Genomic DNA, 17,546 nt, shown 5'->3' with positions numbered 1-17,546 from the left:
TGACTCTCATATTGGGTCACCCGGGGTTTGTCCCTGTATTCACTGACAGATTTGTTTCATAGTTGGAGTGAGGCTGGTTTGACTGTTGCCCACCAGTTTCTACATTCCGGGCGTTGGAAGGATATCTCTGTCCTTTACAGTGAATTCCATCTTCCCAATCTGAACCCTTGGCAGCATTTGCAATTTTCAAATTTCTTACAATCCATACAAGCCTCAAGCTGACTTATTCTCCATTTGAAGAGTTGTGTGGGGGTCGGGGTATGGTCCATGGCACTCTCTGGCTTATAAAGTGCTACCATGTACCCTGTCGGCCTGAGAGTTATCCTTCATCCGTAAATGGGAAAGGGACTTAGGGATTACCTTTTCTGACGCACAAATTGACAGAATTTTGTTTTTTACTTATAAGGCATCGATCTGCAACAGATAACAGGAGGCCACTTATAAGGTCATGACCTGTTGGTATAGGACGCCTTCTGTTTACGGAAAACTTTTTCCACAACAGACAGATCTCTGTTGGCGGTGCCAGGGACACACAGGTACCTTATTACATATTTTTTGGGAATGCCCTCAGCTCACACCCTTCTGGAAACAGGTTTTTAGGGATTGTTCATCAGCTGACTGGGTTCTCATTGATGGATAGTCCCTCGGCAGTCCTCTTGAATGTCTTGGACGAGATACAAGAAAATGCTGTTACGACATTTATTGAGTGCTGCCTGAGCCCTCTATAGGTTGAACTCGATGGACATGTGTCTTTTTTCAACCTGACTAACTATGTAACTATGAGCCTGTATCCCCAGTGTGTGGAAGCGATCTACACCCCCGACAGGGTCACATTGGTTAACCAGGGTATCTGACATTAGAGAGATGGAAAGCCTTACTGCTGCTTTGTGAGATAAGACTGAAGCCTTTACTCATACCTGGTTTTATTCGGATCAGTTGGCTGACTTTCCTAAATGTATGGCACTTCTTTAGGATACTCTGGTCCTCTGGGTGCTTACTTTCCTGGACGGGGTAGCTTCCTTCCTCCTTTTATGGTCTGTGTCCCACAGGGGAGATTTCCCTTTACTTCCTGTTTTAGACACAAGATAAAGTGAGAGGAAATCTCTCCAAAGTAAAGGCAATCCTCTTGTAAACAGTTGTCACCAAAACAAGTGTCCTATTAAAGGATTTCCTTTTTTCCTGTAGTGTAGGGGTTTGGAGGATGGAACCACACCATGCTGCGGGGGACATAGGCATAAAACAATTAAGGAAGGTAAAAAAGTTAGTGAGTATAATACCTCTTCCATTGCAGGATAATTTTCTTTAGGTTTTAAAGTTTCTTGACAAGTTGCTTTAAGAATTAGCATTCTTTATTGAATGAGATTGATAATGTGTAACTATTGAAGTATTGCCTACTGCAGCCCATAGATAAACCAGCAGGCAGACTGCATTTTTGAAGGAAAGAAAATGTAATTAATGGCAGCCTATGAATTTTCTTAGAACAGGCTACCTTTAATTTATATCTAGTATTTATATAAAAATTTTACAGAGCACATATATCCATCCACATCTGTCCCTGTTCTCTACAAGAGCTCTAACATCCTTACCACGCACACACTGATACTGAGAGGAAGCCAATTAACCTAGCAGTATGTCTTTGGCTTGTGGGAGGAAACGCAAACACTCAGTGAGAACCTTCACAAACACAGGATGAACATATAACCTATATATAAATAGTGTCCTTGGCAGAATCCAATCCCAGGAACCAGAGCTGCAAGGCAAGAGGTGCTAACTGCTTACGTGCCACACTGCCCATTTCAGCAGGTGATATAACGTAAACGACTGGACCTTCCAGCAGTGTAATCACGGGCTGCAGATAGAGGACCACCAATGGAGTGCAAAGGAGGTCACGGAGTTCAAATTAAATTGATATTACAACCAAGCAGGGTGTTTTCTACAGCTATTTTGTGTTTAAAGGAGTTGTAAAGTCCCAGCATATATCCTGTTATAACATCAGCATTGAATTAGGAATACATACTAGAGTTGGTGTGCACCAGCCCTAAAGGAAAATCTTTGGATAGGGATACAGAAACAATACCCACCTGACACATAGCTCCCACGTGCCCCCCATTTGGAACCTAATCTCTCTGTCCCTCTTCCCTCTTGAGTCCCTCTTTTTAGTCTGCCCTATAGAAGAATTTACCAATTAAAGCAAAAGGCACAACAACGTTCATTTAAATATATTTCTCAATTTCTCAATAGCCACAAAATATATAAAATCACTTCATGTGCACCAAAGGCCTTTGCAAACCCAGTAGCAACCCATAAAAATGTGAGAGGTATGCAGATTGATGGAGGTGCTAACCTTTTTTTGGAAAAAGCTAGTAACCACATGAGATGGTGCTGGGCTTGGTGTAAACCCAGTTCACCTTAGTTCGACCAAGCCTGCTCAAAACAGTAACCATAATCTCTCCTCCTGACCCAATCAGTGTAGAGAGTTGCGGCTGGGGCGTTTCCCGCTCCTTTGTGACGTATTGCTGCAGAACAGGTAATGGAGGCAGGGGTGACGGTCACTGTTTTAAGTGGGCAAACTGAGTTCACACCAAGCCCAGGCTCATCTCTAGTAAACACCAGTAATAACCAGCAGTTGTATCTAGTAATAAGCACATACACATAAACAATGCTGTACATAATCGGATGTTCTTCTTCCCCCAATCTGAATAAAAACATCTAAAAAATTAAGCAAAAAGAGACTAACTTGAAAAATATGTATTAGTCTTGGACATAAATAAGAAAAGAAAACATATATATATAAGGCTAAATATTCCATTTTATTACATCTAAAGAACAAAACAGATTACTATGTAACAAATATTACACCTAAAGCATGGCAAAGTTTGTCAGGGGATTAGTGTGTGATTGTTCCAAATTGGTAAAACACTAAAATTCCCATGATGCTTTTATTGCTGTACAATCTCATCCTGAATTTCAGTGTGACCTGTGTTATTTATCGTAGTTCATGAACTCATAAAACAAAGTGAATGACCCTTTACACAAGCCAGGAACAGTTGTAAAGTATTCCAGCTCTATGCCATCTTCTTGAAGGGTGAACTGCTAAAAAGTTTATAATACTGCCATAAATATTGTAATTATACTATAAATGATCTTAGTTTTTGTAAAATGTTCCTTCAACTCAAGGATGTATTCTTGGCATAGAAAAGTCTAGTTACTTTATGTAAATGATATTAATGCAATTGGTAAAAGTTCCAATACTAAAACTGAGATTTATACAGAATGAATCTGTTAGGACCTATTCACACTATTGTGGTATGCTAACACGCGTGTGTTGATGCATATTACTATGGTATTAATGATGGCTCTTCTTCTATCGGGCTGCCTGACCATTCCTCTACCCCTTTTGGTTCACGTCAATAAACACATATTGGAGTTTAAGTGCCATTGCGGCCTTTTATTAACAGGTACATAAATAACATAAACTAACATTACATGAAGGGAGCCCAAGGTCTTTTTAAACCACTCTACGTAAACTTAGTATCTGCATAACCTGGAAGTCAGGCCTCAGGCCACACAACAACAATTTAGAAACAATTGCACCATTAACCGCAGATACAACTGTGAGAAACCATTAGTTCACTGATACTCAACCATACATAAAAAGGGGCACCATACCTAAGACAGGTCTCAACTAGAAATGAGGCTGGACTTGGTGCAAACCGAGTTCGTCTAAGTTCGCCCAAGCCCTCTCAAAACCTTTTCCGCCAACTCCTCCTCCCGACCCAATTTGTGACGCCAATTGCAACAGGGGCACTCCTTGCCCTGTTGTGACATATAGCTGCAGGGTGGGGAATGCACCTCCCCACAACTGATTGGCTCAGGAGGAGGGGGTGGCAGTCAGAGTTTTGAGCAGGCTTTGGGAAAACTCAGGCAAACTGGGGTTGCACCAAGCCCAGCCACATCTCTAGTCCCTACCTAGTTTACATTTGACCACAATAACCACCATCAAGAACCTTGTAACCCCACAAGCTGCCACGACATCCCTGCAACTGTAATGTTCTTATGCCAAGAAAAACAAATCAACCAATCAGGTTATAAAAGGGAGGTGGAATAGGAATTTTGCCCAGTGGCAGCTATCTCCAACTGAAGATTCCTGGTTCCTGCTCCACAGGAAGGAGGAATCAGGAATTTTCCCTACCGTTCTTCTCTGCCTCCTCCAATAGGCAAGTGCCTTCTCCTTATTTCCTTTACACCGGTTTTAGCCCCTCCATATTCCAACCCTTTTTAAACCCAGTTGTGTAGGCCCCGCATCTATGTTGTTTAGTTTCTTGCTACAAGCCTAACTTTATGTTTAACGTACGTTGCATCCTGGGCTCCACTTTACCCCGGGTGGCCCTGGGACCGCCACAACGACTCTCTGTACCTTGATCAGAGGGAGACCAGCACACTTCCAGTGACTGATCTCCCCACTAATCACTGAACCCGGAAGTGTTGCATATTGCATAACTTTTGGTTTCAGTCTGTCATTTCTGAGGCTGCTATAGGCAGAGAAGAAGCTGGTGGAGCACAATCTGTGACAGCTGATGTCTCCATAAGACCCCATTCACACCTAGCGACATACCTTTTGCAGCGGATCCGCACGGCCGGGATAGCGCGACTTTCGGGGCGACGTTCCAGCGACGGTAACGCGACCTTCCCCGTCGGGCTCCATAGAAAAAAAGCAAAATCGCGCAAAATCCGCAGAAAAAAGGGTCCGGTAGAAGCAACTTGCGACCGCGACGAGCGACGAGCGACGCGCGACATGGAGTTAAGACAGCTCCATTGAATAACATTGGCCGGCGACTTCTCGCGATATCGCGCGGCAAAAATGCGCGATATCACGGCGGAAATCGCGCGACAATTCGCTATATGTGAACGGGGCCTAAAGAGGATCTGTCACTGTATCTGTGCTATCACGTAGGGAGCTTCTTAGCTCCCTATGTGATAGCAATAAAGTTAGGTGTATAAAACAACAGCATATAAAACAGGGTTTTTTTCCCCAAAAGTTTTGGTACATTTTCTTTATATAGTAAAAAAATTAAAAACTCCAGTGGTGAGTAAATACCACCAAAGGAAAGCACTATCTATCCCCAAAAAATGATATAAAATTAATTTTGGTACGGCGTTGCATGACTGACATCCTCATAGTTGTCCTCCCTGTGACAAAGAAGTTGTCACATGGCGGCTCTAAAGATCAGGAAAAGAGCGAACATATACCGTCACTCGCTCACTTTCTGATCATCTCCCTGCAGAGAGCGGTGACTGACAGTTACCACTCCCCGCAGGGACTCCCCCCTTCCCTCTCCAATCCTCCAGCGCTGAGTGGAGGAATGGAAGGGTGAGGGGGTGGGCACAGCTGGCTCTGCCTCTAGATAGGCAGAGCCAGCTGTCACTCACACAGCTGGGTGGATCCAGACCGTATTGTTGGGATCCGTCCCGGCTGCGGTGCTCTCAGTATATGGTGGACAATAGCGCGCTATATACTGAGCTTTGGGTCACGGGAGGAGGTTTGCATATGAAAAACACTTCCCCCATAGTTCTCTTTTAAAGTACATCAGCAATGAATACTGGAAGCAGGAAGTGGGTTAACACCCCGCTTTTCAAGTGGCTAAATGTATGTGCTTTGCTGAAAATAATTGATTATGTCGCTTAAGATATAGCTCAGAAAACTCAGACTATTTCACAACTATAGAAGTACCGTGTTTCCCCGAAAGTAAGACCTACCCCGAAAGTAAGACCTAGCGCTATCTTCAGGGATTTCTGTAATATAAGACCTACCCCGAAAATAAGACCTAGTTCGGTGGTAGGTCTTATATTACAGAAATCCCTGATAGCGCTAGATCTTACTTCCGGGGTAGCTGCACCGTATAATTACTTTTTACATGTCACGGCCGCAGCTCCCTCCCCCCGCCCGCCAGCATGCCCACCTTTCTGGCTCCATGGACGGCATTGGAGCAGAGAGCGGCCGCAGCTCCCTCCCGCACGGCCACCCGCACGCACGAGCGGGGATCGGAGAGCGGACAGCTGCAGCCAGGTACGAGTAAGACATCCCCCGAAAATAAGACCTAGTAAAATAAGAAAAAAAAATATCAGACACTGTCTTATTTTCGGGGAAACACGGTATGTCTAAGTCTGCTTTCACATGGGGAATTCTGGCATTCTTGTAGCAGGAACCTATGGATTCGTGCAGAAGGAATGCCAGGTATCCTTGTCCATGTACGATTACATGCGGACTGCCTCTGCAGATGCGGCCACTGTCACCCTGTCATTAACTTCAATGGGGACAGCAGCGACATCTGAACTGGGACACCGGGCATTCCTGTGGCAAGAATCCATAAGTTCTTGGCACAGGTAACCTAGAACGCAGCACGTCCCCATGTGAATGGCATCTTTTCATGTAGTGCAGTTGTTACAGCCAGTGAAAGTCACTGCTGCCTAAAACCCACAAGAAGCTGCAATCTGTAGTAGAGTTTCATAGGCTGATTTACTAAAGAATTAGAGAATGTTTTAAAAATAATTTGTGAGAAGATTCACTTTAATTACCCGAACAGGTAAACAAAGACTCCCAGTTTATGCATTTTCTCTGCACATGATTGGGTAATTGAGGTAAATATGCATACAATTTATTTTGTGACCATTCCCAAATCCTTTAGTATATCAGCCTCTGTCTTTGTTAACCTTGTGCCTGCTCCTTTCCTGACAGGATCTTCAATATATTCTTTGTTTATTTTAAGCTTTAGTGACATCTGAAATAGTTTTATCAGAGCCCCTGAGCTGGATTCACCGCCACTGACTAACAAGTTGTGACAACGACAACTAGCTGATCGTAGTAGCATGAAATGGCATACATGGATGGTGTCAGGAAAACGGTATCGCACCTGTCACACTAAAACATCACACTGGCAAGTGTGAAATGTAATCACCCCTGAAATGCGCAGAAGTGAAAGAGTGTGATTTACAGATGACAAAAAAATTGGGATACTAAATCCAAATTGGTATCTACTGTATATTGAACATAATAATTAAAATGTACACACATATTTCATCAACAAATAGTCCACAGGAAGTTCTAATATGTGCCATAAACTTTTTTTGCAGACAGACAGTTTCCTTTCTGTAAGATAAATATATAGACCAACCATCTTTCTCTCTATTCTTTCTCTTTCTTTCATTCTTTCTTTCTTTCTTTCTTTCTTTCTTTCTTTCTTTCTTTCTTTCTTTCTCTATTCTATTATCTATCTACAGTATCTTTCTGTCTACGTTATATATATATCTATATCTACATATATATATGGTGTACAGCTTAGACTTGTGCGCCGTCAAAAAATTTGTTCCGTTTCGGAATATCCGTTATTTCGTATTTCGTAATTCGTGTACGAAACTCAATTCGGATTCGTACGAAATATGAATTTTCGTTAGTTTCGGCACATTTTCGTAACTGTACAAACATTTGTTATGATGAAGTTAAAAAGCAAAAATACCTTTGTTAATATTGGAGTCGATGTGGTAGTTGTTTCTGGATCCGAATTTCGTATTAAAAAAAAAAAAAACTACCATCAAGTTAACTCCAGTATATTAACAAATGTACTTTGCTTTTTAACTTCAATATATAACGAATGTTCGTAACGGAAAGAAATTCCGTCAACGGAATTTCGTATTTCCTGCCTGTGTATTGTAATGCAACCCTCAGCAGCAGCGGATCCGTATTTCGGATGAAAAAAAAAATCTTGTCATGTTGTTCAACCTTATTTACAGGGGTAATATTAGTTCTTGTTTCAAAGAAATTTGGATCCAAAATTCGTTAACGGAATTTCGTATTTCGGATATAATTCGGAAACTGCAATTCGGATTTCGGATGCTTCCGAATTTACAAATTTCAGGAAAATTCGTACGAATTTCGATTCGTAACAAAATGAATCGCATATATCTAGTACAGCTGGCGAGATTTAGCTCCCCACAGAAATGTGCATTCTAATTTAGGATGCTGATGGTGGTTGGTATTGGTGATGAAGTATCCATCTCTCATGATGACACTGTTATCTAGAGACCCTACTAGTGACATATCGAGGTCAAACATTTTCCAAATAAACTCTTTCACTCTAGGTGTACAAAGTCAAATTGTGTAACTTAATCAACCCCTTCCCAACCGATGGCTTACCGTCACGATCTTTCAGTTCATTAAAGATCGGTGATGGAATAATCCCGTTATGCGGTAAAATGGGGGTCATGCGGTTGCTGTGTCCCTCGTGTCCAAGGCAGACCCTCAACAAGCAATTAGGGGTCCGAGCACTGTGATCAATGAGAAAGGTAATCACAGTGATCACAGTACTGTTACAGCCACTGAGCCGGCTTGCAGCTCACTGTGTTATTGAGCTGCAAGCCAGTTTGGTGTATTACAAAAGTAATACTAAGTATGTCTGAGAAGAATACAGTATCTATTTATTAAAACAAATTATCGTGAATGAGTTCTGAGTAGTTGGTGCCATATCCCTTGATAAGTATATGTCATATATGTCAAAAAGAGCCTCTGCTGATGATAATAGAGCAGTTGGCACTCTCAACGCGTTTCACGCTCACAGCGCTTTTTCAGATGGAGGAAATCGAACGGCAAAGTAGCTTGTGTGTATCTAACTTGATCAACCCAGATGAGACCAAGAGCACCAGGAATATCAAATAAGCACGAAACCCCAAGATGGTAGGAGTGGTAACAGGATAGAAGTCCTTGTACAGCAAAAAAAAGGATATCCCTGTTGGATACTGCTGGTAGCTCCTATAGCGGAGGTATCCCAAAGGCCAATGGTCTTTAATCTGTGTTTACTCCCGTGATTATATTTATCATGTAATCTGTGATTCATTGTGCCTGTATCATGTTATATTGAAGTAGTTGTCAGTGGTACTGACAATACGTGACTACTCCATTACCATTTTCTGAAGGGGGGGTTCTTTTTTCTTTTTTATATGAATTATATATATACTTATGAATTGTCCAATCATGTCTTATATGATCAATATGCCTCAATCATTATAGGTTGGAGTGGTTTCATTGGAGGTATTTCTGTTACTAGGATGATGTTAGCATGCATACATAATTTTATGGTATTTAAAACTTTTGTACATAATAAAGATTTTTTGCTATTAAGCATGTTGTAATCTCTTGGATCTGTCACCTGGTGCCTTAAAAGCCCCATTTACCTATTTTTTCTATTTTACAGTATCTATTTAGAATAATTAGTATCCAAAGCCCCTGTAAATAAAAATGTTTAACTTTAGTGCCCCCAGTTTTTTTTAATGTTATTTTACAGTTTTTTTTTAAAATGTAAACAATTTAAAAAAAGGAAAAGTTAAAAAAAGTCAAAAACGTTTAAAAAAATAAATGTAATAAAATAATTAAAAATACATATAGTGCCGAGGAGGCTATTAAAAATAAGAGACAATCACCACATTCTAGAATTGTTCCACACTAAAATTGTATTTCACTCCTTCTATTTTGTGACCTATAACTCCCAAACTAAACTGAAATCCTAGACATATGATATACCCTATAAATCAGTACAAATAAAATAATTTATTGTAAGTTACTTTCTGTTAGCTACACTAATTATGTACACATTATTATTATTATTGCCAAAACTGAGAAAAATTTGTGTTTTTTTGCATTTTTAAAATTTTTTCTATAAAAAAATTAGAATTTATATATGCATGTGACATCAAATTAAAGCCCATGTTGTCCTTTAAAAAACAGTATGTAATATGTGTAGGTGCAATGAATGAGGAAGATGGAAATCATGGTTACATTTCTGAAGCTGTGTCACTAAGGAGTTAAGCTACCTGTTGTCTTTGTAAGTGCCAATGTCATCTGATTTGTTTATATGTCCTTCAGTCCATTACTAGGAAGAAATTGTGTCGCAGAGCTGTTGCTTAAAACTACTTAGATCCGATCTTCCATGAAAAATGGAAGGTCCATGCTCCCTGCCACCCAAACAAAATTAGCAGTAACAAAAGCTTTAAAAATAAAGATTGTATTAAAAAAATATAAAAAAATACTTTGGTCTCAGTTTCCAAGAGGTACTGGTGACATCACCATGCCCTACGGCTTCCTCCTGGGAAAGCTGGGCACTCAAAATCCAAGGAGAGCAGTGAAGGGCGGTGACATCACCTGTACCTCCAGAAAGCTATGATCAAGGTAAGTCGTTTTTTTATGCTATTTCAGAAAAATCATTGTAAAAGTTTTATTTACAAGTTATTATTATTGGGAGGGTGACAGGGAAGCAGACTTTCCATTTGCATTTTAATTTGCAAGATACCAGGATCTATGTATGAATCAACTGCTACCCTATTAACATAAAATAACTTAAAGGAGAACTATGAGGTGAGTGAAAATCACTCATCCTCATAGTTTGAGCCGATGTGTGACAATTAAACTGTCACACGTTGGCTCAATAGATCGGGAAGTGAGCGAACACATACCAACGCTCGCTCACTTCTCGATCCTGTCCCTGCAGAGACTGTCACTCACGGCTCCCTGCAGGGATTCTCCCCTGCGCTGACTGGTGGAACGGGCGGGGGAGGGGCAGGTACAGCTGGCTCTGCCTCCAGGTAGGCAGAGCCAGCTGTCAATCACGAAGCTGGGCGGATCTCAACAGTAATGTCGGGGTCCGTCCCGGCTGCGGCGGTCTCAGTATACCGCGAGCTGTAGCTCGCGGTATACTGAGCTCTTTGGCTCACGGGAGGACGCTAGTTTGTGTCCTCACGTTACCCTTAGGAGAACTATGGGGAAAAGAACTGACCCCATAGTTTTCCTTTAAGAACCAGAAGGTAAAAGATTGGATCTATGAGTGTTAAAAGTGAAGGTGGGAAGGAAGGAAGGAAGGAAGGAAGGAAGGAAGGAAGGAAGGAAGGAAGGAAGGAAGGAAGAAAGAAAGAAAGAAAGAAAGAAAGAAAGAAAGAAAGAAAGAAAGAAAGAAAGAAAGAAAGAAAGAAAGAAAGAAAGAAAGAAAAGAAAGAAAGAAAGAAAGAAAGAGAAAGAGAGAAAGAAAGAAAGAAAGAAAGAAAGAAAGAAAGAAAGAAAGAAAGAAAGAAAGAAAGACATACTGACCATATCTGTTGACCTTAAACAAGAACAAGGCAAAACAGTGTCCTGGTTTTGTTCTGTTTTTACACTGGCAGAAATGTTTATGTAAATCTTGCCTGCGTTGTAAATCAGTGTTTATAGTAATGTTTTCTAAATCCCCAACATTTCATGCATGCATTCATCACAAGCAGCTAGAAACATTGTAAATTTGCCTGAATCTGTAATCAATCAATCAAAAAGAAAAACGGTGGTGAATGAGATGCAATTTCTGTACAACAGATGGGAAGATGAAATCCATTTCTGATGGCTCTATTTGTAGACTTAAACACTATAATTAAACTCAAAGCTGTGTTTCTTGCAGGTGGTCTTCTCTTGATTGCACTTGCTGTGATGTTTACCATTTAATGACACTGAAGAATTTCTGAATCTCTTCAGAGACAAGTGACAAACAATCCAAAGGGTCATGCCTTAAAACTGTTAACATTCGGAACAGTTGCTGCACCTAAAATTCACTTTGCTGAATAAATTGGGAGTTAAGTGGGTGATGTTTGAATAATATGGAGTCAACCAAAGCTTTAGAACAGGGGTGCCCACAATTTTTAGTGTTAAGATCTACTTTACAAATGACGTGCTACATGAGATCTACCAACGAAAAAAAACCTCCCTCGCTCTCTCTCTCCTGGCTGTCTCTCCTCTTTCTCCTGGCTGTCTCTCCTCGCTCTCCTGGCTGTCTCTCCTCTTTCTCCTGGCTGTCTCTCCTTGCTCTCTCTCCTGGCTGTCTTTCCTTGCTCTCTCCCCTGGCTGTCTCTCCTTGCTCTCTCTCCTGGCTGTCTCTCCTTGCTCATTCTCCTGGCTGTCTCTCCTCTCTCTCTTAGCTGTCATTCCTCATTTTCTCTCCTGGTTGTCTCTCTGCGCTCTCTTGGCTGTCTCTCCTTGTTCTTTCCCCTGGCTGTCTTTCCTCTCTCTCTTTCCTGGCTGTCTCTCCTTGCTCTCTCCCCTGGCTGTCTCTCCTCGCGCTCTCTCCCCTGGCTGTCTTTCCTCTCTCTCCTGTCTGTCTCTTCCCGCTCTCTCCTGGCTCACCTTGCTGTATTTTGCAACAGGCTGTGTAAACTAATATTCTTTGATGTAATACATAGCACTTCAACCCCCAGAAAGGTGTCATAGATCTTGGCTCAGCCTAATAGGTAATCATGTGTGCACAGCTAAATAAATATACCAAAATGGAATAAAGGGGCCGCCATTCACACCCTTCGTGATCTACCAGCATCAGCTTTGAGAGCTACTGGTAGATCATGATCTACCTAATGGGCACCCCTGCTTTAGAATATTGATTTTAACTTTAGGACTTGTTCCTAGTGCGCTTGTTCCTACCTAGTGCACTAATTAATGCAGGCTCAACGCAAGGGCATTGTGTTGGTGCCTCTTGGGGAAAATCCTTTGCAAATAAGCAATGCACCAGCGCACATGCGTTTTGCACATAATAATGATCACTGTGTGGTGTAAATCAGCCACGGATTTAAAAAAAATTAGATTTGCAATATTTTGGGAACACCTAAAAATGTTAACTGTGCCTAAGCAGTACCTTGAAAAAAGTATTTTTCGTCTTGAATTCCTCCTGAAATACAGCAGTTTATTTCCTGTGCCTAGTCACTCTTGTGCCTTGTCCCTCATAGCTGTAAACCTGCAGTGTGAGATCATCTGAGGTACTGCTGCCTCTGACTGCTAGTCGTGGGAGATGTGAGCAATATCACTCCTGTACATGTCTTATTACACATGGAGGGGCATTTATCAAAACTGGAGCAGACAAAAATTGGAGCAGCTGTGCATGCCAACCAATCACCTTCTCTCTTTCATTTGTTCTCCTTGCTCCTGAGGACCTGCAGTGCAAGATCCCCCTGCTTCTGCTTTCTTAATTTGTGGATCTGTGCTTCCTCCACTCCCCTCCTATTGCTTCTTGGATTTTCCCTCCACCAGTCATTAGATCACCAGTCATCAGGGAGGCAGCTCTAAGGAAGCAAGGCCCTGCTTCTCTACTAAGATGCCCACATCTACACAGAGACACAATGGGGGGAATTTATCAAAACTGGAGTAGACAAAATCTGGAGCAGTTGCCCATGGCAACCAATCAGCTTCTCTCTTCAGTTTTTTCAGTTAAGATTTTTTAAGAAAATGAAAGAGAGAAGGTGATTGGTTGGCATGCACAGCTGCTCCAGATTTGGTCTGCTCCAGTTTTGATAAATGCCCCTCCATGTGTAATAAGACATGTATGTCAGTAATGGGAAAAATATTTTCTGCAGGGAGCCTACAGGTAATACTGGGTACTAATCCTTTGTCCTCAGTTTGTTGTTTTGGGCACAGTTTGCACAGTTCAGATCCTCTTTAATATAACATCAAAATAGTAAGCAACTTTGCAGTTTGGTGTTTTTGAGCAGCACTTTAGCTTCCTATAGTGCACAGTCATAATGCTGCACAAACACCTTTTGTAATGAAATCTAAATATCTTCATGATTTTTTGGTTACTGAAATGATGGGACCTATCACACTTGACTGATATTATACTGGCAGTTTCTCTTGCTCGGGTTGGCAACTCTCAACCAATCAGGGCCAGGCAGTGGCTCAATCTTGCAAAAGGGAGTCAATCTGTTCACATTAGATATGTTCCATTATCATAAACTTCACTGACTTTGCTGTGACACCAGAGTCCTACCTCAGTTTCACATTCACATTGGCAGAGGCTGACTTGGGAAAGAATGGGGGTAATACTCTCTAGTATTCAGCATCATGTGTATTGACACAATACTTCTGAGATCTTGGCTTGTCATTGCAGAAATTTTCAGCCAAGCACCACACACTCTGTTGGCAGCAGTCTCATTTAATCAATGGGTATTTAAACGTTGCAGAATTAAGATTCCTGGCTATACAATCAGATGGTGAAAAGTAGGTGCCCCTCTGAAAGGTATCATCCTGGTCCACAAAACACCTAGGCAAAAAGGAAGGAATAATGTTGGGCTCTGCAGAGTCTCTATTGCTTAGGGAATTTTTGAGAAATCACAGACCCACTTCACTCACATACACATTTTTTCTCAACCATGCCTTCTGCACAGATAGCAGGACTACACAGTGGGCAGCCAGAGGTGCCTACATGTACCTTTAAATATCTCCATGGCCACAATGGGAACATTTTGGATGTCCTAAAACGCAGAGCACTTAAACATGCAAATATTATTTTCTGCTTGGAAAAGTCCTTGAACACCTTTTTTTCTGTTACTATTATGCTCGGAAATGGACACTCAGCCTCATGAACCAATAATTGGAAGTTGAAGGGAATCATTGGTGTAATTTGGGTGATCCCTTTAGTGATGCACCCCAATTACAAGTGGTAGGCAGGTACAGCATACAATTGGTGTACAGGTAGTGGGCAGGTATGTTAAATGCATGATAGGCAGGTATAATAAACAAATGGTGAGAAGGTATGGCAAACGACCGATAGGCAGGCATGGAAAACAAGTGGTGGGAAGTTACAGTATACAAATGGTAAGCAGGTACGCTAAACAATTTGTAGGCAGGTATGGTAAACAAGTGGCAGGCAAGTATTGTGAACAATTGGTGGAAGGGTAGGTGGACAGCTACAGTAAATAAGCGATAGGCTGATACAGTAAACATGTGATTGCCCAATATGGTAAACAAGTGGGAGGGATGTACGGTACAAAAGGTGTGATAAGCCCGAATTAAAACAATAATATGGACAAGAGTCCTGAATGCAACTGAATGACTTGCCAGCATCTGGAGCAATTTTAGGGGAGGAACCACATTTTTGGTTGCCATTTAACAGATTTGTCACTCTAAGGCTTGGTTCACACCTGGGCGTTTTGTAGCACGTTCCTACGCTCTGCAAAACGCTCAAACACCGAAAATCCAATTATTTCCTATGGGTATGGTTCACACCTGGGCGTATTACAGGCCGTATGAACACGCTACAAAAAGCCCTATGCCCAAAGAAGTACAGGAGCTTCTTTGGGGCGTTTTTGCCGCGCGTATCCATTGGCATACAGCCAGGTAGCCCTCGGAAACTGTAAAAACGCGCGACACAAAATGCGCGACAAACGCGCATATTCGATATGCCTAGGTGTGAACCCAGCCTAAGCCCCTGAGAGTAGTAAAAAGGCAGGTAGGTGGAGCCTCATTGGAGATTTTGGCATGCAGAGTGAGGGAAGAATGGTTTCACTTGAAAATGGGCTAGTATTTGGGACTGTACAATGCTCTGGGAGTACCCTCTTGGGAGGAGATCTCCTCCATATGGGAGAAAGTTACTTTTGGAGAGGCAGGCTACATATTTGTATTTCTTTGGTAATAACTGAGCACCACAGTTACCCTTAAAGGTGGAAATATGTTTCCATGATGGATAGATCAGTGCTGTGCCACTGTGCTGAAAAGGTTTCCATTTGATACTGGAAAGACAGTTATGTTTATTCTTCTTCTGGAGTAACGTTTTCATGTCTTCAAGTGAACCCAACTGGACTTTCATTTGTTATAAGCTGAGGAAATGAAGAGAGGAATGTGTTTCGCACTGAGTTGGGCTCTGTCTGTGCAGCAAGGAGCGGTGTGCCCGGTGTTCGCCCTGTGTCCAAGGTAAAGTGGGCATTTAATTTCACACCCATGGGCTCTGCCCAGTTGACTTGAGACCTAGAGTCACTATGTCAAGTTACTTGGGTGAAGTCTACGGACTGTGGAGGCTTGTCATGGGGAAGGAGTTCCCCTCCAGTGACTGTGCGTGAGTTGCAAGTTTAAGGTCTCTGACCACTTGTAATTTTGAGGTGCACTGAAGTCTCTGGGAGTGTGACTGCCAGCATTGACCCCATGGGCAAACTGGCCTTACATTCAGAAAAAAGCCTTTCAAGCACATGGCACTGGTTGGAATTGTTTTGCAATGCTACAATCAATGCCTGGAGCAAGAGACTTAGTAGTTTCTGCCATTATACCTTTCCTACTAGTGTTCTTAGTTTTCTTTAGTGGGAGAGACAGTGCTTTATAGGGGGGGTCACAGAGCTTCTCCTGTTTTTGTGGTCTAGTGGCCCCACCACCCATGCTTAAACCATATCTATAAATAAAATGTCATTGATGTTTCTCTTGCATGCCCATTCAAATAATAGAGTGCAGATATATTTTCTGGTGTCCTTGAGGTTCCTCATCAGAACTTATCTTGATCTTTAAGCAATTCAAGACAAGCTGATTATATGGAAAATGATCAGAGACTTTTACATGAGAAAGGATGGAGGTGAAACAAAGGTTGCCCTCCCAACCAGCTTTTAGATTCCTTGATAAGATTTTTATCTTGCTAGTAACCTGCAAGATTAAATGGTACGTGGGGACAAGATAAGACTGGATGATTTCATCATGAGAACTAGATAAAATTGACTGATATTTTTATTATCCAGTGATGAAATCTCTAATCTATAGTAAGATCTCATGTGATAGCCACTAGTTTATTGCCTCCATTCTCACTGAAAAAAAGATGTTTGAGTAGATAAGTTTTGAAAAAGAGGTTGATATTTGTAATGCTAAAAGGATGCTGTATGTGAAAGGATATCTCCAGATAAATATTAGTAAAGCCCAAGAATGTGCACATACTGTATATACAAAATACCTCTATGCCTGCGGTCCGGTCCGCAAGCACTATTTTGATCTCACCGCACTGGACCAGACCGCAGGCACAATGTGCCTTGCAATCCCGTGCGGCCGAACGCATTTCGGCCGGAGGGCGTGGCTACGGTGCCATTAACTTCAATGGCCCGCCATGCCCCCTCCTGCTCCATATAAAAGTGAGCCGGCCGCAATGTGATGCAGTGCGTTTTGGCCAGAATCGGGCCGGAACGCACTGCATTTGGTGTGAACCTAGCTTTAGGGTGGCTACACTCACCCCTCCATTCCATCTTTGGATCAGCAATATATTCCCCGTTGGGCAGCAGCATTGTCAAGGTAGATGGACTTGTACATTTAGATGGACTTTACAGAAGTGACTAAAAAATTAAAGCCTAAGCCTCCATTCACATATAGCGTTTGCTATACCTGCACGGTTTTCCGTGCTGAAGACTGCACGGCATGAAAATGCTAAAATCTTTTCAACTGCACAGATTCCGCTCATTTACAGCTATTTCTATAGCCATGAACATGCGGAATCCGCCCCTGAAATTGCGCTTCGACTATTTTGCAGGACGCACGGTTTCTAAGACGTGGTCCCCGCAATAGTCAGAACAATACACATTAAAATGCATTGTTTTTTATGTACATACAGCTAAATACGTGCAGACAATCGCTCTTGTGTGAATGGAGCCTAACTCCATCTACCATTTTTTACGCAGTTACAGAAATTACATTTTTGTTTTTGGGTGCTTGTATACTTTAACTTAATGCATGCTAAAGTAGAACTCTGGTGAGACCCACA

Source organism: Nanorana parkeri, unplaced genomic scaffold, assembly GCF_000935625.1.
Source record: "Nanorana parkeri isolate BGI_ZX_2015 unplaced genomic scaffold, ASM93562v1 scaffold14, whole genome shotgun sequence".
In the NCBI taxonomy this organism is placed as follows: Eukaryota; Metazoa; Chordata; class Amphibia; order Anura; family Dicroglossidae; genus Nanorana; species Nanorana parkeri.
The sequence above is the reverse complement of the archived record's forward strand: the minus strand, read 5'-3'. Positions refer to the sequence as shown.